Below are 21310 nucleotides of genomic sequence, written 5' to 3' on the forward strand. Positions count from 1 at the left end.
CCGTATCATTCGTTCCCACATGAAGGACAATCAACGGATTCTTTCCCGCTCCCGATTAAATCGATTTAAACGCGTAGTGTAGACCAGGCCTCTGTCTTTCCTTCAGTACTTTTAGGGCTTGTCTACTCTTGAAATGCTACAGCGGAGAAGCTGCAGCACTGTAGTGGTACCATTGTAGTTCTTCAGTGTAGACAGAAGGGGTTCTCCTGTCGGTCCAGGTAATCGATCTCCCTGAGAGGCGGTATTCTTCTGTCAACCTGGTGCTGTCGAAACTGGGAGTTAGGCTGGCTTAATTACGACGCTCAGAGGCAGGGCATAGGGCGCCTATTGGTTGGGGACACCTAAAAGCCCGCTCAGGTGAGGAGGTGGAGTGGAGGTGAGCTGGGGCCGGGGAGGAGGGCACGGGGAGGGCCACCCACATTAATGGGGGGGAGCGCTGGGGAACAGCTCCCCACCTCAGATCACCTCCACTCTGCCTCCTGTGCTGAGCACACAGCCCCCACTCTAAGGCTCCTCCAATTGGTGCCACAAGCCTGGGAGGGGAGGAGATTAAAAGCGACACCAGCGTGCTCAGCGGAGGAGGCAGAGCCGAGGTGAGCTGGGGTGGGCTCCCTGGACAAGGTTATCTGGGTACAGGGGATGGTGCAAGGTGGAAGTTTCGCCTAGGGTGCGAAACTTCCTTGCACTGGCCCTGCTCAGAAGTGTGGATTTTTCATAGCCCTGAGCAATGTAGCTAGGTCGATGTAAGTTCCCAACCTCCCCTCTCTTTATATGTAAAAAAATGACAACATTTACATCTGGATCCTGCTCAAGTCAGCTTGCTAAAAATGGGAGCACTTTCACTCATCAAACCTAGGCTGTCACATTAGTTTTAGAATGTACCATGATTACTGTGTTATTTCTGAGTCTTTCAGATGATATCCTGAATGATTCGAACAGCAGCATTATTTTCCACTTTATCTGAGCAAGAATAAAGCCAAATGTTTCTCTGGGTTTGTTTAGGATCAGTGTAAAATGAGGATAGATGAACAGTAAGGAAGCCAGCTTGTGAGGAACACCTTTGGGAGAAAAGGCAGTTTCCCTTTATGGAATATAGTCCATGTCATTTGCAATAGCAATGCATTTTTCTGGACTAAAAGCACATTAGTCATAGAATCATAGAATATCAGGGTTGGAAGGACCTCAGGAGGTCATCTGGTCCAACCCCCTGCTCAAAGCAGGACCAATCCCCAAATAAATTATCCCAGCCAGGGCTTTGTCATGCCTGACCTTAAAAACCTCTAAGGAAGGAGATTCCACCACCTCCCTAGGTAACCCATTCCAGTGCTTCACCACCGTCCTAGTGAAATAGTTTTTCCTAATATCCAAGGAAGAATCCAAAGAAGAATCAAGCCATTACTTATCTTCTGACCAAATAATTATATGCATAACAAAATGCTGCACAGTGAACCATATTCTCTGAGTGAAAAAGTTTTTCCTAATATCCAACCTAAACCTTCCCCACTGCAACTTGAGACCATTACTCCTTGTTCTGGGACCATGAATGGACGATCTGAGCAGAAATGTCATCTATGGGACAGGTGTTGGCTTAGATGAAAAATTCAAAAGAAAAAATAACGTTACACTGTTCCTCCTATTGATACTGGTTTCCATATAAAAAATTAGGGACCTACCACTGTGCCCCAAATGGGAAAATCATGTTAGGATTTATTTTTAAAGTAATATAAAACGTCACACTGCTGAATACTTTAAAATGCTTTTATTGTCTTTCAGCTTTTTGTTGCTTGTAATTACCAGTTAGGGCCAGAGTCAGCCCTTGAATCAAACATGTTGATAGTATCTTTCATCTTGACAGACTACATTTTTCTGATATGCACATTGTGTGTAGATTTGTGTATACACATGGATGCCACACTGAGTGGGTGTAGATTACACACTCATTAAACATGTACATTCAAAGGCATAGTTGCACAGTCCATGTGTGAATACATTATGGAAGGAATCTGAAATCTATTGCTGAAATCTAGCTTCCTGTGGCAAGAAATGCTATGGTTGTTAAATATAATTCCAGAACACTGGAGAACAGTTTTGGGAGGTTGAAAAGAAGGAAATACTCTACCCAGTTAAAACTATATGGGAAGGAGTGGGAGTTAAGTTGACCTAATTACCCAAGCAAGAATTTGGTCAAGATCATAGGGTCAGTTCACACTTGTACTCTTGAAAACAGTGTTATGTGGGGTTTTTTAATAAAATGTTTTTCATGAGCACAGATTGTCTGGACCTCAGTTTTACATCCCAAGGAGGAAGTGGGGATATTACTATATTCCTGTTATTGACTTAACCTGATCTGCAAGCTTGAAAAATAACAATAAAATACAAAAAAAGTGTCCTATAGATTTATGCCATGTTAAGAAACATTATGGTGGGAACAATTCATTTATAGTGCCAAAGTGGTGTGAAGAGGCCTTGTGTAAATGAGAATCAGGCCCTTAATATTCTTTTCATTTGACAATTTTTGTGACTACTGCTAATTATTTTGTATCCTAAATTCTTCTCTGCTTTTCTCTGCCAAGGTCAGTGCAGCAGTGGGATTAATGTCTGCTTGTTAACTGATGCTGCAGAATCAGCAGGGTTTTGTATGCCCTCAAAACAGTGGTGGTTGCTGGTGGTGGGGAGGATAGTTTGGATAGGCTAACTTTTTCAATCAAATTTAGTTTTTATTAAATGGCATAGCTCCATTGAAGCCAATATGAAAATTGAGAATCCAGAAGCCATTCTCCTCAGAACATAGCAGTTTTAAAGATAGTCTGTCTTCAGGCCTAAATTACATGATACTCAGTGAAATCATTCATGCTGGGAAAACTTTGCCTAAAGTAAAGTAAAACATAATTGACTCTTTTCACAAATACCGTGTTATCTTTCAGGAAGAATTCAGAAAGTATGTGAAATTTCCAGTGTTATTGAGAGGTTTTTTTTCTTTTTTCGGATAGAGAGGAGTTGAGGGACCAGTGCAGGAGAGTACTTGGTGTTCTTTTTTATCCATGCAGCGACACTACAGTTATTCTGGAGAAGCTTCAACATCTTTGAGTTTATTACAGAAATAAACTATGCACAACTCTAACTCTTTTTCATTACACAGCATGCAATGCAGCTAATTATCCAACTGCATTTCTTCCAGAATAGTTAAATCATCATCAAAGAAGTTTTAATCTCTACAAAATTACATTTGAATAAGGGTAAAAGTTTAATTAAACAAACTAATATAGGAAAATTCTGAACTAAAGCTAAATTCTAACTTGTGCTCCCTTCATATTTGCCTACTGTAAGCACAATATTTCAAACATCTCCATGCAGTGAGTAATCTTACATATCATAGAAAAGATTTTTTGGCCTCTAAGTGAGGACTGAAGTTTTGATGTTTGCTCCAACTTGCAAATGCACAACAACCTGAATTTTTGGTATATAAATGTGTATTTCACTACTTGCTTATGACCACAATTACCCATTTTGTGGGCCCAATCCAATACCCATTGAAGTCAGACTCCTATAAACTTCAGTGAGCATTGGATCTGGATGTGAAAAATATGTGGGGTTTGGTGCACATGAAGTCGGCTCATTTTTCGACGCTGTGACAGCTGCCCAGACTGATAACATATTATCACTTAAATAATGAAACCAAATGATGCTGTTGACCTCTTTGTTTTTTCATTGTCATTTGGGAGAGCTAGATCTGGGATCATCATGGAGTATATTATTTGCCTTTTTTGAGTCAAAAACTACTATTAAATATCATGTGTATAGCTAAATATCTCCACATCTGTATGTTTTCTCATACTGAATAATTAAACTGCACTTTTCACTTGACAATCTTTTTAACATTTCTTCCCTTCTCTGCTTGTTTTTTAAATACTCAGGGAGTTTCTTGCTTTCCATCCCTCCCTGCATTTTTTTATGGTGTCTTCTGGATGTCTGGTGTCTCTCTTTTCATTTAAACACAGCAGTACTTCAGCATCTTGCTTCTCTTGTCCAAATGAGCAATTGAAACTGAATTCATACCGTGTGCACCAAGAGAAGCTGCATTTGTATGGACCAGAGACATATGCTACACATCCTTGCATAACTATTTCTCCAGTTAAGCTAATGTGGGCTCCCGGTTAAACAATGGGGCCCTGGGCATGCCTGAGGCAAGGAGATAATCAGTGTGGTTTTGGATAAGCAGTGCTGACACATAATAGAACTTTAAAGAGAGAAATTGTGTATGTATCTCAAAAAATACCGCACAAGAAACAGATTCAGAGGGTTGGGTATTTTTTTAACCTTTGAAGAATCTGCAGCAACATCCTTGTTGCAATCATCTTTATTCATTATGTTAAAGGGACAATGATAGTGTTTTAACAGATCTACTTACTGCAACCAAGTATAGTAAAATCCCTCTGCCCTTGTATGTGCTTATGATAATTATTCATGATCAGCACTTTTCAGTAGTACTGGATACAAAAGAAAGTTTTGGGGAAATTTGAATTAGTTCCAGATTTGGGGCTTGGACCATCTCTGTTCTTCAGATAACTCTGTCAGTTGACTAGATTAAAACCACATCTGGGTCTCCAGTGATCTCTTTGTGCCCTCCTCCCATAACTAGCTACTTCCCTCATTGCATGTGAATGTGCTGGGTCCATAGTATTCTTTGCCTTCACTGTTTCTTTTGTCCATTCTCTGTGTACTCTCTCCTGGCTCTGTGGCCTTAGACAAGACACTTCACCTCCCTATATCTGTTTCTTTATCAGTAATACTATGATTACCTACCTTTGTAAAGCATTATGGGATCTCTGTTTATAAAATTCTACATAAGACCTAATTACCATTGCTGTGACCCTATATGTCTAGGTTCATATATGCATATGAGTGCCTTTACCCAGATGACAAGATTGAAGCCAGTCTCTTTTAAGGAAGTTCATGGAAATGTCAATCTTTGCAGTTGGATGACGGTTTATTCTGTATGTTGTTATTCTGCGTGCTAGGTTTCCATGCCAAATACAAATGGGACCTAAACACTAATTTATACTGTTATCTTAACTACAGCCTGAATATTCTGAGAGTTGACATCAGGTAAAAACTAAGCAAACTAGAAAAAATCATGGAAGTGGTTTGTCACATTCAAAGATTTTTTTTTAAGCTGCTTTCTTCTTCCTGTAGAGTTTTGGTGCTAAAGGTAGAACAAAATAAGTTCTGAGGAATACAATCTACCTTTCTCTTCTTCAGTGGACCATGCCTGAGCAATCTTTGGTCATTTTATTGATGAAAACACTATGTTACAAAAAAAAAAATCAGCAGTCCCTCAATTCAGCAGAGCACATCAACACCAACTCTGGCTTTTATTTATAGCCAGTATAGCTCCAGTGCTTTGTTCTGCAAATTCATAAAACCAGTAGCTCTGAGAATAGCTCATGTACTGGCAATTTACTGCTCCTGACATGTACCCACTAGGGCTCTGAGAGGGACATGGTGTGGGATGATTTCTGGGGTTTTGCTTTGTTGAATAGTGATAAAGGCATTGAATATGGTTCACTGTGCAGCATTTTGTTATGCATATAATTATTTGGTCAGAAGATAGGTAAGGGCTTGATTCTTCTTTGGTTTCTTCCTTGGATATTAGAAAAAACTTTTTCACTAGGATGGTGGTGAAGCACTGGAATGGGTTACCTTGGGAGGTGGTGGAATCTCCTTCCTTAGATGTCTTTAAGCCCAGACTTGACAAAGCCCTGGCTGGGATGATTTAGTTAGGGATTGGTCCTGCTTTGAGCAGGGGGTTGGACTTGATTTTAGATTTTTAGATGACCTCCTGAGGTCCCTTCCAGCCCTGATATTCTATGATTCTATGATTCACTCTGGATTTAGGTGTGTTTAACTCAAGTAGACTCCACTGGAGTTCACCAATGTAAAACTGGTGTAATGGAGTAGACAACCAGCACCTAAACTCTAACATGTCATGAAGGAAGCTCCAGGACAGTCTCTTCTAGCATCCCTCTCTTGTGAAAGGTTGATAATATTTAATAAGGCAGTTTAAAGTGCTAAAGCTTGCACTTGTTCTGAAACCAAACACATAATTTGCTTGATTCATTGGTGTGCTTTTCACAGCGCCATGAGGTGATTTGGTAAATTCTTACTAGTCTATACTTTCCAAGAAATTAACAGTTCTTGTTCTAAACCCCTAATGACATGAACATTGTGTCCATGTGAATCAGAATGGTGAGAATTCAAATACATCTTCACCAACATTGCTGTATTAAAAACTTTTTAACAAAGAATAAGGATTAAAATTACTAAAAGTGATAATTCTGCCAGGCTGAGGTACTTCACTGTTCTAAAATATTCTTCCAGGTTGTGGACATTAATTGTAATCAGCAACTGGGAATCCAGTGAGAGTTGGTAAAGGAGTTGATTATTATAATGGATTCTTTTCCAAAATTGTAATCCAGAAAAATAATCTGGACATGGAGGAATAATTGGTCACAGTCCTCTTTATAAAATCCCTTAGTATATTTGTAGACTGTTATCAGATTCCCCCCTTAATCTTTTTTTAACCTTTACTTATATGTCATGTTTTCTAAGCTCTCTTCTGGACTGTCTCCAGTTTGTCCTCATCTTTCTTAAAGTGTGGCACCCAAGATTGCACATCATATTTCAGATGAGACCTCAAATTCTGAGTAGAGTGGAAGAGTTAGCTCCTGTGTCTTACATAAGACAATCCTGTTAATACACACTAGAATATTAGCTTTTCTCACAACTGTATCACTCTGTTGACTCATGTTCAACTTGTGATCCACTATCACCCCCAGATCCTTTTCATTGGTAGTAGTATCTAGTCAGTTATTTCTCATTTTGTGGCTGTGCATTTGATTTTTCCTTCCTTAGTGAAGTATAGTGCAGTTGTCTTTACGTGAATTTCATCTTGTGATTTCAAACCAGTTCTCCAATTTGTCAAGATCGTTTTAAATTATAATTCTGTACTCCAGAGTGCTTGTGAACCCTCTCTACTTGATTCTATCCTCTCCACTCTATTATCCAAGTCATCAGTGAAAATATCGAATAGTATGGGACCTAGGAATGATCCTGGCAGGACCCCAGTAGATATGCCCTCCCAGTATGAGAGTTAACCATTGATAACTATCCTTTGCATACCATCATTCAACTAGTTTTGCACCTACCTGGGATTGTATTTTAACCCCACATCATCCCTGAATGAGTTAAGTGGCAAACAATGGCCCAATTAATCTTCTAGGCTGCATCTGGTGGAGAATCTGGCTTGACCGAAAATGACTAATGGATGATAAAGCCCAGGTGGGTGAGAAGCTAGCCAAGGTACAAAGCCAGAAAGCTTGTAGCAGAAAGGGGCTGTAGTGTTGAAGCCAGTAATCACAATGTGGGCTTAGAGGGGGAAATGAGAGAAGCCTTGGGATCCTGGCCCAGAGGGAAGGGTTTACCCTGAAGAGTGTAGAAAGCCTGTGAGCAATGAAGTAGGAAACAGCTGCGCAAAAGAGCAGCAAGACCAGAAGATAAAGATTGCACAGACCGTGACTGCTGATTGTAAGATTCCTCAGCTGGAATCTGGAGCAGTGGGTAGGTCCAGTTTCCCCTATTAGCCACTAGGAAGTGGCAAAGGATTATGGGAGATGCCAACCAGACATCTGGTCCAGAGGGACTTTGATATCCCGGAAGGAGGTGGGGGCTATATAAGAATATATCTTTGTGATCTTGCCAGAGAGTCTCAGAGAGAGAGAGAGAGAGAGATCATGCAGTGAGCAAATGACTTTTTGTAGGATTCCTTTTTGATTTTTAGGTCATTAATATCTCAGGCCTTTAATATCACCTCTTTGAGAAACTGCCAGCTCTTCTGAACTCCTCTTATCCCTTAGATTTTCTTGCGATAGGCCCTTACCTGCTAGTTCTGAGCTTGTTGAAGTCCATTGTCCTTATTCTACTGCTCTTACTTCCTCCTTTCCTTAGAATCAAGGTCACTTTCTCTCAAGTTGCTTTCAGCCTTTAGATTTCCAGCCAGTTCCTCCCTGCTAGTCAGAATCACGAGTACAATGGTTGTCCCACTGGTTATTTCTTCCACCTCTGGAACAAAAAGTTGTCCCAGGTACATTTTCTAAGACCCTATGGGACATTTTGTATTTTGCTGTATTACTTTTCCAACAGATGTCCGGGTGTAGTTAAAGTCTCCCATTACTACCAGGTTTTGGGTGTTGGATATTTCTGTTGTTTGTTCTGGAAAAGCTGCCTCCTCCTCCTGATTTGGTGGATGATAGTAACCCCTACTATGACATTGCCCCTGTTTTTTATTCTTTTATCTTCACCCAGAGACTTTCAACTGGTCTTTCTCTCACCTCTTTCTGAACCTCTGAACAAGTTTGTATAATCCAACATCTCCTCCTTTTTTCCCCTGGCTGTCCTTCATGAACACTCTATTCAGTATTCCAGTCGTGGGAGGTATCCCATCAAGTCTCTGTAATGCCAATTAAGTCACAATTTTCAATGGTATAGAGTATCCAGCACTCCCATTGAAGCCGTGGGTGCTCAACACTTGGAAAGCCCAGGCTGTTATTTTAGGAGCCTAACTTTGGCTTATTTTTGAAAAGCCTCACTCTAGTTTCCAACTCTGCTTCCTACTTCAAATATTTATATTGAGAGATCCCTCAAATTTGCTTATTTTAGTACTAATCCAAGAAAGCCCAGTTAGGCCTGCCAACTTTCTAATTGCTGAAAAACAGACCCTGTCCCCAGTCTGCCTCTTCCACAAGGCCCTGCCCCCTGCTCACCCCTCTTCCCCCTCTTACCCTTTCTTGTTGCTCGATCCTTTCCACCTCTCTTGCCCTCCCCAACTGGGCTCCCTCTGCTCCAGGGCTGGGATGGGAACTGCAGCCTGCTATCTGTCCACGGGATGCAGGCAGGAGGTGGCCTCTGGCTGAGCAGAGACTGGCACAGATTGATGACCTGATCCCTTCCACACCCCCTGCCAGCCCTCGGTAACCAGACTTTTGGTGTCTGACTGAACACTGCCAGGTCCCCTTTTTACCAGACTTTTGCATCAAAAACCAGGCACCTGGCAACCCTGAAAATCCAGCTGCTGTTAAAGTCAGTGGCAAAACTCTCATTGACTTCTGTGGAAGCAGAATTGTTCCTGTGTACATACTACATTGATTGGTGTCATATAAGGAACTGAGCCGGATAGACAGAAAGGGTTGTGTTCTAGCTGATAGCTAAAGAAGTCCTGTACAAGTTCGTTTGGCTTCTCAAATTGTTCCTCTTCAACCAGCATTAAAAATGAAAAAATGTCTCGTGAAATGTATTTTCAAATGTCTGACTTTGTTTCTTATAAGTGTAATTGGTTTGTAATTGGGGCATATTCCCTTTATTTTTTCAGCTGAAGAGGTTGTTTTTTTTTCCGGCAGCTATAAAAGATAATCAGTTCAAGGGAAAAAAAGTAAAATGTATTTTTATGGCAAAGATTATTTTTTTTTAAGAACTCTGCTTAATGTTATTGAACGTGCGCAAGCAGCAGGGGAAAAAATAATTAAACAGATGCCAGTGGGTGCACAATTTAAAGACCTGTGCTGAATGACTCTAGTCATTAATCCTAAAAATCAATATAATGTGTTGCATTGTCTAGTAACTTCTAGTCATTTACCTTTTCTAGATGAATTTGGTGTCTGGTGCCCAGGATAATTACAGGACCCTCCAGCACCTAAAATTTAAAGATGAAAATATAGAGATCAACACTAAGATAATTATTAAAGATCCTGTATTTTCATAGCTGGCTGCAGCCAGAGATATTTAAGGCAATATGTGATAGCTGGAGTACCTTTGTTTAAAGAGCCAATGTTTTATAGAATTCAAAAAGCTTAGAGCAAAAGAATAGATAAAGTTCAATCAGAATTTATGAATAAGATCAGCCTTGGGGTGCAAAATGTGGAGAAGTGAACTATGAGCAGGATTTAAAATGCTTAAGATAATAAAACTGTGGTGGGGGAGGAGACAGAAGGTGGGATTGCCAGTTGCTCTTTGATATGGATTAATGTATTCTGATTTACTCTAGGGAAAATGGCCGAGCACCCTCATTTTTCACCAAAATGCCAACTTTACATTTTAATTTTAGACAGTATCAGAGGATTGGTCCTTGCCTGTCTATCTTTACCTATGTCTGAGAAGTCTTTTATTTTCAATGTCTATAATATTGTAGCATAATATCAAGAATATTGTATAAAACACAGGATAGAGCAATCACAGAATAGCAGTAACAGAGGACTTATTCTTCCTATAGTCACTGTGGGTTTCAAGTTGTAACAACACTATATTGAAAATCATGGAGTTTTATGCCTGTTAAAAAGTCATGCATAGCTCAATGCTGAATTCTGTTTTACACACTCATGCCAGGAAACCCCACCAAAGTAATTGGATCAAATTCAAAAGACCTTGAGCAAGGACAAAGCTAAGTAAAATTCCTCTTGACATTAAAGTCTTGAATAAGAACTTCATAAAAGCTGAAGAACCTCAAAATTAAGCTCACTTGAACTATTCACATAGTATAGAATTCACCTTCAAGCAGGGGGTCTACAAAAGGCCTGTGCACAACTTAAGTCCAACTTAAGCACTACTTTGAGGTCTAAAAGTCTTGAAAATGCATTGTGTTGGCATTCTGGGCAAGGTGAATTTGACCCATGGGCAGCTGGGAAAAGCTATTGTTCTGAAACGTGTGCTGTAGATCAGAAGTTATGGTCTTGATGTAGGAAACACTTAGTGAAATTCTATGGCCAGTGTTGTGTAGGAAGTCAGATTACAGGTTTATAATCATCCCTACTGGCCTTAAAATCCATGATTGCTTGGAAATACTAACTATTGTCTTCTGAAAGTACTGTCTAATTCCATGTCTGACACTGACTCCATCTGTGTCTTTGTCAAGTCACTAAAACTTCCTGCCTTAGTTTTTTCTTCTGCAAGAGGAGGATGTTCTCATATACCAATCCCAAGGGTGTTGTGCGTTTGTTTAGTTAATATTTGTAAAACCGTGCTAATAAGTGGGCATTCAGGTGAATTTAAATATACAACCACGCACCTTCTTTTGAGGATTGTCCATTGAAACACTTTCATAAATTTCAGAAATGATATGCAGATCCCAGCACACACACCTAAGTTCCACTTGTCCTACAGTCCGACCCTTTTATCCCCTATGCCCCTCCCAAAAAGTTTAAGACCAATCCTGTGCACAATGGTATATTAAGAGTAGACAGGAGTTAGTTATCATTTGTGAGGGGAAAGGACTGGAGTAGAAATAAACAAACAGGTTCATATGCTAACCCAAGAGTATCTGTAAGCATAGGGGCTGACTCCTTGGGTGCTTCAAGGCTGGAGCACTCATGGAAAAAAATTAGTGGGTGCTTAGCACCCACCGGCAGCCATCTCCCCCCATCACTTCCCCCAGCACCTCCCGCCTGCCAGCAGCCTATCAGTCAACATCTTCCTCTCCCTCCTTCCCACCACCTCTTGTCTGCCACGATCAGCTCGCTGGTCTGCGGTGTGCAAGAGGCGCTGGGTGGAGGAGGAGTGGGGATGGAGCATGCTCGGGGGAGGGGGAAGAACTGGATGGGGGTTGAGCACTTCCAGGACCCAGAGGAAGCCAGCGCCTGTGTCAAGGTATGATTCCTCACTCTGAACCTTAGCGTCCAAAAGATGGGTTACCTGCATGAACCCCCCTAAGCTTAATTATTAGCTTAGAAATGATAGAGCTGCCACCACCCAAAAATATAGTGTTTTAGGGCAGCTTCTGGTCCCCAAACCTTTCCCTGGGGACCCCAAGACCCAAACCCCTTGGCTCTCAAAACAAAGGCACTGTAACAACTTTAACATGGAGTCACAGAGAGTTTGCATAGTGTGAATGTGTTCTCCGATCTCCCATTGAGGTAAGCCCAACTTTTTGATAGATGGTCCTTTACACTGTGAATCACAGCCATATTCAAGTTACTTCCAGTCCCAAAAGACCAGTCATTTTCCCCAGGTCAATTGCACCTTAGATCTCACACCCAAAAAAATTCTTATAGCCACCTTATAATAAACTATATACAGATGTATTAATAGGACATGGAAGTGAGTTATTTCCAAGGCTAAAGCAGGTAAACTTGTGTTCAAAAATGAGTTTGAATCTTAAGTTTCAGAAGGTAATAGAAGCTTCTGTAAGTAAGCTCTATATGTCCTTATGCCCAGAAATCTTGCCCCCCAGAGTCCAAACAGCAATAAGACACAGTTCCTCCTTGTTAGAGTTTTTTATTTTCTTCCTCATTCTGCTTCTGAACTGCAAATTCATCTGATGGGAGGAATTCACTTGCAAGACATATCTTCATGAGGATAAACAACGAAGTCTTTTGTCCTCTTTAATGTTCCACTCTAGTCTGTCTGTCTGTTAATGGGCCTTCCTTCTGTTGGAGATCCGCACTTCATGCTAGTTAATGTCTCTTTCCTGTCTAGTGATTTACATGGTGACAGAGGGTCACAATGCAAACACTCAGATATTATTTTATAATGTGGGGTACAGATGTTACAAGTGAGATGAATGCAGGCAGCAACTTAAAAGCATTCTGTAAAGTGTAAACACTAAACTCATTCTTATAATTCTAATATCTATTTTAACAATACTCACACACAAGTGTGATTGATTTCAGCGTTCCATTAAGACCTGGGGACATTGGCATGAGCTAGCATCTGGTCAGCCAGCGTCACAGAATGCATTATTTAAAAAAATCAAACTTCTCATTGCTGAAGTATGAATATTTAATAAACAAAATTAGAAGGGGTGGTGTCCATTGTTTTTGTTTATTTTTGTTTTGTCTTTTGCTCCGATGGACAACTTACATCTTCCATATGCCAGGGAGAAGCAGGAAATTAGCTCCCTTAGAGCAATTGCTAGAAGTTCCTCACATCTGTGCTGCATAATTAAGGAAAAGAACATTACTATTGTTTAAAATGGAAATCTCTTTGAAATATTTAGAGATTTGGTGTTAATCTGAATCTTAATAGCCTAATTATTTTGGAATTGTTGTGCCCTTTGCTTTATAAACTGTTAATCATAGGGCTCTCATGCAGATATCATTTAAGTAATCAGCACTGCTGTAATCAGTAATTAAATGATAGCCAACTACAGGTGGTGCTAATTGTTACTCAGTCAAACGCATAATTATTGCATCTGTAATTGAAAACTCAGTTGAAGTATTGATACTTGCCTGGGACCTTGGAGCAGTGAAATGCCTCTTGGTATTCTGAAAGTTGACTTGAGCATTTTGGAGGTGTGGAACATTATAGAGTTTTAGGAGAATAAAATTGGCTCTGAAAATCAGCATCAATGGCCCTGCCCACTCCAGTTCATATGAATAAAATTGGTACTGTAGATCAGAATTGGCTTGACTGGCTGTTGAATGGGTGTTTGAAGTTTAATAGGTTTATTTGCATGAGAACAAGCTGCTTTCTGCAAATGGTTTTGCTGTCCCTGTACGTCTGGAGCTGGCAAATGCCAGGGCCATTACATATGCAATGTGACAGTCAATAAACAATGATAGAATTCCTATTTTGCCAGGAGACTGCAGTCAGTATCAATGTCAATTTGCTGATTGGCCTTTATGGGGGGTTAATTAGTCTGCATGTTTATAGCCATTTGGAAGCTGGAATACTGACAAAAGGGGGGAAAAGCAAATATCACTGGAATAAATGGACCTGAGTCAAAAGGGAAGGTGTTCATACTGAAAAGTAATATTTTACCACTGTTGTGATTTAGTATTAGAACTGGGTAGGAAATGGTTTTCCTCTTTGGAAAATTTTGAGTTTTCAAAAAATGTTCCTATTCCAAATTGGAACAAACAGTCAAAATCTTGAAAATTTTTTGCAAATTGGAAATCGGTTTGGGTCAATTGAAACATTTTGCTTCAACAGTTTTGAAATGTTTCACTTCAGTTTTGACCTTTGTTGTTATTTATTTATTTATTTAACTAAATAATGTTGAAAAATTCCCAACCAGCTAGATAGTATTTCTAATGCTATATTTTTTACCTCCTAGGGTGACTTCACTGAGTTGTACATATTTATTACCCATGTCATATTTAAATGCAATAGTAAAGTAGACTAGTTTATAAAGAATGAGAACAATATTTATTGTTCTTTTATTTAGTTAGCTGAATGACCAATATATCACGGCATATGCAGTAACTGCAATTGTACCACAGAAGCATAGAAAATAGGGGGTGGATATTAGAAATGATTTTTTCCATACTTAATTTCATCCCATTACTCTTAGTTAAACTATCTTGTGCCACCCTAAATAATTCTTCTCTTTACTTGTTGTTTAAACTCTTTAGACACATGGTTTTAAGGTTGTGGTTTTGAGATGGTATTGAATATCTGACAGTATAATTTTAATAGGAGAGCCCTCTGGGGAAATATTTGCAGAAGAGAAATATCCTAAACACACTGGAAGGGTCTGAATGCTGTAAAAACCCTAGTATATTTTTTTTTTGTTATGATGAACAGTGGGGCAAAAGTGGTTTAATAAAAACAACATGATTGGGGACTTCAAAACCGCTGGAACCCAAGTTCACTGACATCAGGCCTGTTTTGTAAATCAATTTACAGCTTCCATGTAGTTGTACAATAGAGACTTCCCTAACGGTGCAGAGTAAGTCAGGTGTGGAGTGGCAATGGTGCTGAAGAGGATTGAGGATTGAGATAGATCTGATTCCAGCAAGTATATTTGAGGAAATGCAGCTTTAACATTAAACATAAAACCTCCACTGCCTCTTGTGCATACACATACTAATGGGACAAGAGAATGTGTTAAGGTAGGTAGGGCATTTGCAATAATGTATCATGGAGTAACGTACCCCTGTAACTGTGCCCCCTCCCCTTGTAGTGTCTTGCACTGTATGTACAGTGTTGTTCCTGGGACCTAAGTCATCTAGCTAGTGATTGAACTTCTGATTGAATTGCTGAATGTTCAGAGGTTCAGTTCTGATCTGCCCTCTAAGGAGGAAGGCTTAGCTGACCTGCCTCTCAAAAATTGTCATAAATATTGGGTTTGTAAGCTTGAGCAAACAGGCTCTCCTGTGAGAAGGAATGTATTTTATATTCCAGGCTTACCATGAGAACAGTCTTTTTACAAGATAGCTTAACACTTCCAGTCCCAGCCAAAGTCAAGACATGCAATGATTTCAGGGGTGAGAAGAAAACACAAGTTATCTGAATTTAGGAACTTTAAAAAAATGTTCTGTTTGGGTTTAGATTAAAGTGAAGTTTTGGGTCTGGTTTTGTTTTGTTTTTTAACCCGTACTGCTAGACCTCTTCTACAAAAGAGGGAGTGAATGTCGTGGGATGCAGGATGCAAGACAAGACAGACATTATGGGTTAAATATTTTTATTATGGAGATCAAACATCATGAATTAAATTGTTTTTTCCTGATGTCTCAGCAGCACAGATGGAACTCAGGTCCTTTATATCCATTGTATCGCTTTCCATATATAAGCAGAATTGCTAGAACTGGTTGAAAAATGATTCAGTGTTTACAAAAATGTCATCCCTATTTTCCATCAGCTTCTGAAGTTTTCTGACCAGCTTTAATGGAAAGCAACTGGATAAGGAGTGAATTCTGCCCTCCCTCACCTCTTATGCTTTCAGTGGGTCTCATAAGCAGGAAAACTATCATGGTTCTGCTGTGTGTGTGTGTGTGTGAGAGAGAGAGAGAGAGATGGGTTTGGGGAGTCAGTGAAGGAAATGAACCCCCAATGTGCTGTGCAGAAGGTAGTTCTACAGGGGGATTTCTGTGCACAGACACAAGTAGGGGAGTGACCAGGGAAAGAGAAATGAGAGTTATTTCAATCTGAAGACGACAGTACTGGCCATGGGGTAACTCTTTAGCTGCTTTGCAGCCTCAGGAGAAAAACTTCACAACGAACCTCAGGACCTAGCCTGGTTGATCAGGCCAATAATTCAGGATTTGGCCCTAACTGAGAGTTCTGTAGTTTAGTTACTGTTTTATATGCATATATATAGATAAGGACTGAAATGCAGGTGGACAAGTAAATGACTTTCAGTCAGAATAACAGGGGTGTGCAAGTCTGAGGGTCTTGTAATGCTTTGGCTTCATTTGTTTTCTCACAGAACTGAGGCACATGTGACCTCTTTCAAAGTGAGACACACTTATTTCTTACTAAGCATCATACAGCAATTCCAGAGACTACCATAGTTTGGTTTCTAAATAGAGAGTTTGGATATTGCATATAATCTTAATCTGTGTTCCATGAAAGCCAATTACACATACATAAAACCTAATGGGCATTTCTTAGAAATTGATCTTATCCCATAAGTGAGAGAATTCACATGTAGCAAAGTGTCAGTACATTAAGCTGCCTTCATTTCACCTCAGGATGGTTAACTTTCTGGTAAAATCAATTACTTTACAGTTATACCAACGTTAACACATTTTACTGCTCAAATAATACATTGATTTTCATGTTCTCAGGCAAAAGGAAACATTTACTTGAGAAAGCTGAAGCAATATCTTGCCTTAAAATACACCTGAAGACTATACTTGTTTCTCATATATAATCTTTACGTTTCTTCTCAAGTCCCATGTTTTTCAAAAGATACTAGATTCAGGAAATGGTCTGTTTTCTCCTCTGACTGGCTCAACAACTATAGGGTTATTCAAGAGACTTGGACTTAATTGTAATTAAAAAGGTAGATTGGTACAGTCTGTCAACCCTTTCTGATAATACAAAAACAAGGGGACATTCTATTAAATGGAATGGTGGAAAATTCAAAATACTAGGAAACACTTTTTCACACAATGCACAGTTGTCCCGTGGAAGTCATTGGCACAGCATATCATGGAAGCCAAGAACTCAGCAGAATTAAAAAAGCAATTGGACATTTATATGGGTAATAAATCTATCACGAGTTCTGAAATTAATTTTTTAAAAAAAAGAGTTTGGGAGAAATTGGAACCCTCATGCTTGACAGCATAAGGCAGCATCTGAATATTGGGAGTTGGTTAGGACATTTTTCCTAAAGACAGACTTTCCCTGAAGCCTAATGAAAAATATCTTGTACCTTTCTCTAGAGCAGCTGGCACTGGCCACTCTTGGAGAGAGGATACTGGACTAGCTGGGCTACTATTACTAGTCTGATCCTATGAGACAATTCCTTTGTTCCTTTTTAAGTACTGAAGATGGGTCAAACTAATCTTAAAATCTTCCATCAAATTTGTTTAGGATGTTGTAGTTATTTGCAGGGCTGGTTCTATGTATTTTGCCGCCCAAAGCACGGCAGTCAGGCAGCTTTTGGTGGCATGCCTGTGGGAGGTCCACCGGTCCGGTGCCTTCAGGGTACCCACCACCGAATTGCCACCAAAACCGCAGGACCAGTGGACCTCCCGCAGGAGCGCCGTCAAAAGCTGCCTGCCTGCCACCCTCACAGCAACCAACAGGCTGCCCCCCCATGGCTTGCTGCCCCAGGCACGTGCTTGGTGCACTGGTGCCTGGAGCCGCCCCTGGTTATTTGTAACTGGTGTCTGCTGTGAATGGTATTCTGCATTTAGATGTCATTCCCTAGAAGTACTGGACCACTGATACTGTGCAGTGTAGACAGGATGCAATTACTCTGCTGGAATATGGTAGAATATGCTTTAATATGCTGGTTTTGAAGGAACTAGCATCGCTAAGCTAGAAATTCAGAATGACTGATGCTTCAAAGTCTATTCCAGAAATTTCTACTTTCCATAATGATGGTTTACTTTCTTATTTAATATAAATTCTCACTAAATTGAGTTTATTTTGAGGGAGAGTGGAGTTTTGTTTAAATTGAATATGTGCCAAAGTGCAATACATAACATTCCTATTAATTTTCAATGCACAGTAAGTATGTGCAGTACACAATTTGAAAGAATAAAATTTGAACAGAAATTATTATTAATATTTAATGCATACAATACACAACACCTTACAGACTTTAAATAATCTTCACAGCGTTGCCGTTGGTATTGGTAAAAGGCAGATATGGTTAGTCTGAGGCAGAAATAATACTTAAAATAGAGCCTTTTATGCAACAATCTCAGGTCATTTTACAAAAATTAGTAAATGTTATCCCCAGGGAAAAAAAGAAAAGTTAAGTGCTTGCCTAGGAGTCAGGTTCAAAGATATAGCCTAGGTCTCCTAATGCCCAAGTTTCCTGCCCTGTTCAATGACTAGGTTAAGTGATTGTCCAAGGTCATGTAGGAAGTCAGAGTTAGATTTGGGATTAGAACTGAGTTGTTTCTGGCTTCTAGAGTGTTCAGAGAGCTATAGTCCGTCTCTAAGTCATCAGATGTGGCCACAGTAGATGATTTGAATTTATCCTCTTCTTTTTATTTTTTTTTCAACTTTATACAAACTGTATGTGTCTGTGTATTGTGCAGAACAGTTACACAAGTTCATTCTAGAGTCCTCTTGTTTTAATTCTATTTCCCCTTCCTGCATTTTTGACAGTTTTCAAGGCCAGGTTTTCTAACAAGGGCATGTGCAAATCAGGTACATATTTGAACTCAAAAATGTCCAAATAGGTGCATAACTGACCTTTCCTGGGTGCAGTTACCTGATTTGTGGATCTACATGGTATAATTGTAAATGAGCATGCAAAAATGTAGTTGACCTTTTCTTTGAAAATTGTGTCCTCGTTATCTATTAGCATTGCAAAAATAAATAAATAAATAAATAAAAGAAAGAAGAAGAAAAGCAGCAGCTGCAGCATACGCACACCATGTATACATTGTTTATAAAACAGGGCAATGAATGTTGGATGAAAGTTCAGGCCAATACCTATTTTTTCTGAACAGATTTACCTATTTCTGGACCTCAGTCAAACTAATTGTTAGAAGAAAAAGAGCAGATTGACCCTAAGGTGGATTTGAGTATGGGCTTCTTTATTGCAATACTTGTTCCCCTCGACCCAATTGTATGATATGACATGCTGTGTGATATGCGTAATTCTGTGCACAATAGATAGGGTGGGTTTACTAACAGAATGGGTGTTTTTTATTACTCAGGAAGTGTTTTTGAGGTGCTGTACTGGATGTAGGTGTACACATACTAACTTAGACAAAAAGAGTGTGCGGTAACTAATCCAGTGTTTACTCAACAATTGGGTTGAGGGGATCAAATATCGCAATAAAGAAGCCAATACTCAAATCCACCTCTGAGTCCTCCTGCTCTTTTTCTTCTAACACTAATGTGTATCATGCAATGCAGTTTGCAATCACTAAAATAATAGGCCCTTTGAAAACATTTGAAGATGTGTCTAAACGTTATGGTGGAGAGTTGCAAGCTGTGCCACATGTTATGAGTGGGATAGTGCCATGTCCATTGCTGTTCCACAATAAGCATAAGGTCTGACGGTCAAAAGTGCAGCTCTGAATGAAGCCAATATCTTTGGCTGCTGAGACCCATACAGTGCTGCTGGTGATGACCTTACAGAAGTGCAGGCTGGTGGACAGAGTCTGATTATAGCGGAATTATTGCAATAATACATAGGTGGTGAAAAATCCTTTCAATGCATTATTAAAATTTCATTGCAGCCATGCCTAGAAGGCTCATAAAACAAGCACAATAGCCGAATCTTTTTATGGTTTTCTTAGGAATCCTGGCACAATAGAAGTGAAATATTTTCCTTCAGTAAATTGTCCCTTCTATAAAACATAAAGGATTAAAGTACGAGTAATTACTATTCTCTCTCAAACTGAGTAAAGGACAAGAGGCACTTCAGAGCCTTAGCCATTGATTTTTGAGAAGCAAGGGTCACATGTTAAGTACTATTGATAAAAAGCATTGCTGCAGTGTCCATGGAGACTGAGTTGAGGTGAAAGTGAACTGTTGCCATAATGGTGACAGCTTTGGGTAGAGCTGTAAGGGACTGGGACTTGTCTAGCTATAAAGTAGTTTTATGCATTACACCTTGAATGTGAGATCAAACCCATTGCTCCTTTGGGGCCAATCATTCAAGGGTCTACCATCACTATTAACTTCAAAGGGAGATAAAGATGTACAGGGTCATACAAAGGGGCACAGTACCATGCAGTTTTTAGGACCCACAGAGTGCTCAGATTTTTATGAGCTAAAATCCCCCATTTAAGCAAATGTTAACAGAATTGCTGTTAACCTCCCAAAAGAATTCCGAAGCCTTTTTTTTTTATGTTCTCCATTATGTCCATGTTTATAGCATCTCTTTTCTGAGCAGTTGCATTTTCCCGTAAACATATTACATGAATGCAATTTTTATAGCCACAACTGCTAACTCCATTTTTTAAAAAACAATCATTCCTTGAATTGAAAAATGCAGCTTGTTCTACCATATTGCTACATTACATCATTTAGCACTGAAAACCCCACCTATTGATTTTGAAATGTCTAATTGATTTGGACCAATAAATCACTATGCAGTAGATGTGCAAAATTGATTTTTATATTGCAGTAATTAATTTGATATGTGCCATAACTTTTATTTGTGCATGGACTAAGCAATTCAATGATGATAATTAATTGTATATGGTCAAACCTATCCACTGCCCTGTAGCTTACTCTTCCCTTTGTCCAAAAGCTGGTTACATAGGTTCTGTTAAAGACTGGGTATGTTACTTTTATAGGGCTCTGATCCTGTGAGGTTTTGAACATCCTAACAGTCCAGTGATGTCAGTGAGAGTTAGGCACTCAGTACTCACGTGACCAGAATCTTACAGAGTTAATTCCCAGACGGTGGCCCTGGGGAAGAGATATTGATGAACAGCAAAAGTTCCCTGATAAATGGTAGCTCAGATTTCACTTTTCAGATAACAATCATACCTTTCAGGATTTTATTGTATCTGCTGATAACACGATATAAAGTGGATTATCATAAAGAATCCCAAAAGCAACTACCTCAGATTTCAAAAGTGACCAGTGATTTAGGGGCACTTCAGTATTGGGAATGCCCAGTTTGAGACACCTGTTTTTCAGAGGGTGTGTGGTCAGTACTTATGAAAATCAGGCTCCCTTTTAAGGTGCTCCAAAAATGAGACAATTAAAGTCATTTTTTGGAAAAGGCAAGCCAAAGTATTTACACAAATTTTGATCAAGCTTATTGCTGTTGACTTCATTGAACAATTCTGCTAAAATGCTCTGCGTTAGAATCAGCAATAAGGTTAAAGGCAAGGGGACTGATTTTTGATGGGGACTAGTTAAGTCAGAAATTAATCCATTGAAGTCACTGGAA

The 21310-nt window shown here is 39.5% G+C and overlaps 1 protein-coding gene across 1 annotated transcript in view; it reads left to right on the forward strand.

The window, feature by feature from the left end:
• Nucleotides 1-21310, forward strand: part of DCC (DCC netrin 1 receptor) — a 978992-nt gene that overhangs the window by 806337 nt on the left and 151345 nt on the right.

This window comes from Chelonoidis abingdonii, chromosome 6 (genome assembly GCF_003597395.2).
Source record: "Chelonoidis abingdonii isolate Lonesome George chromosome 6, CheloAbing_2.0, whole genome shotgun sequence".
Lineage (NCBI taxonomy): Eukaryota > Metazoa > Chordata > Testudines > Testudinidae > Chelonoidis > Chelonoidis abingdonii.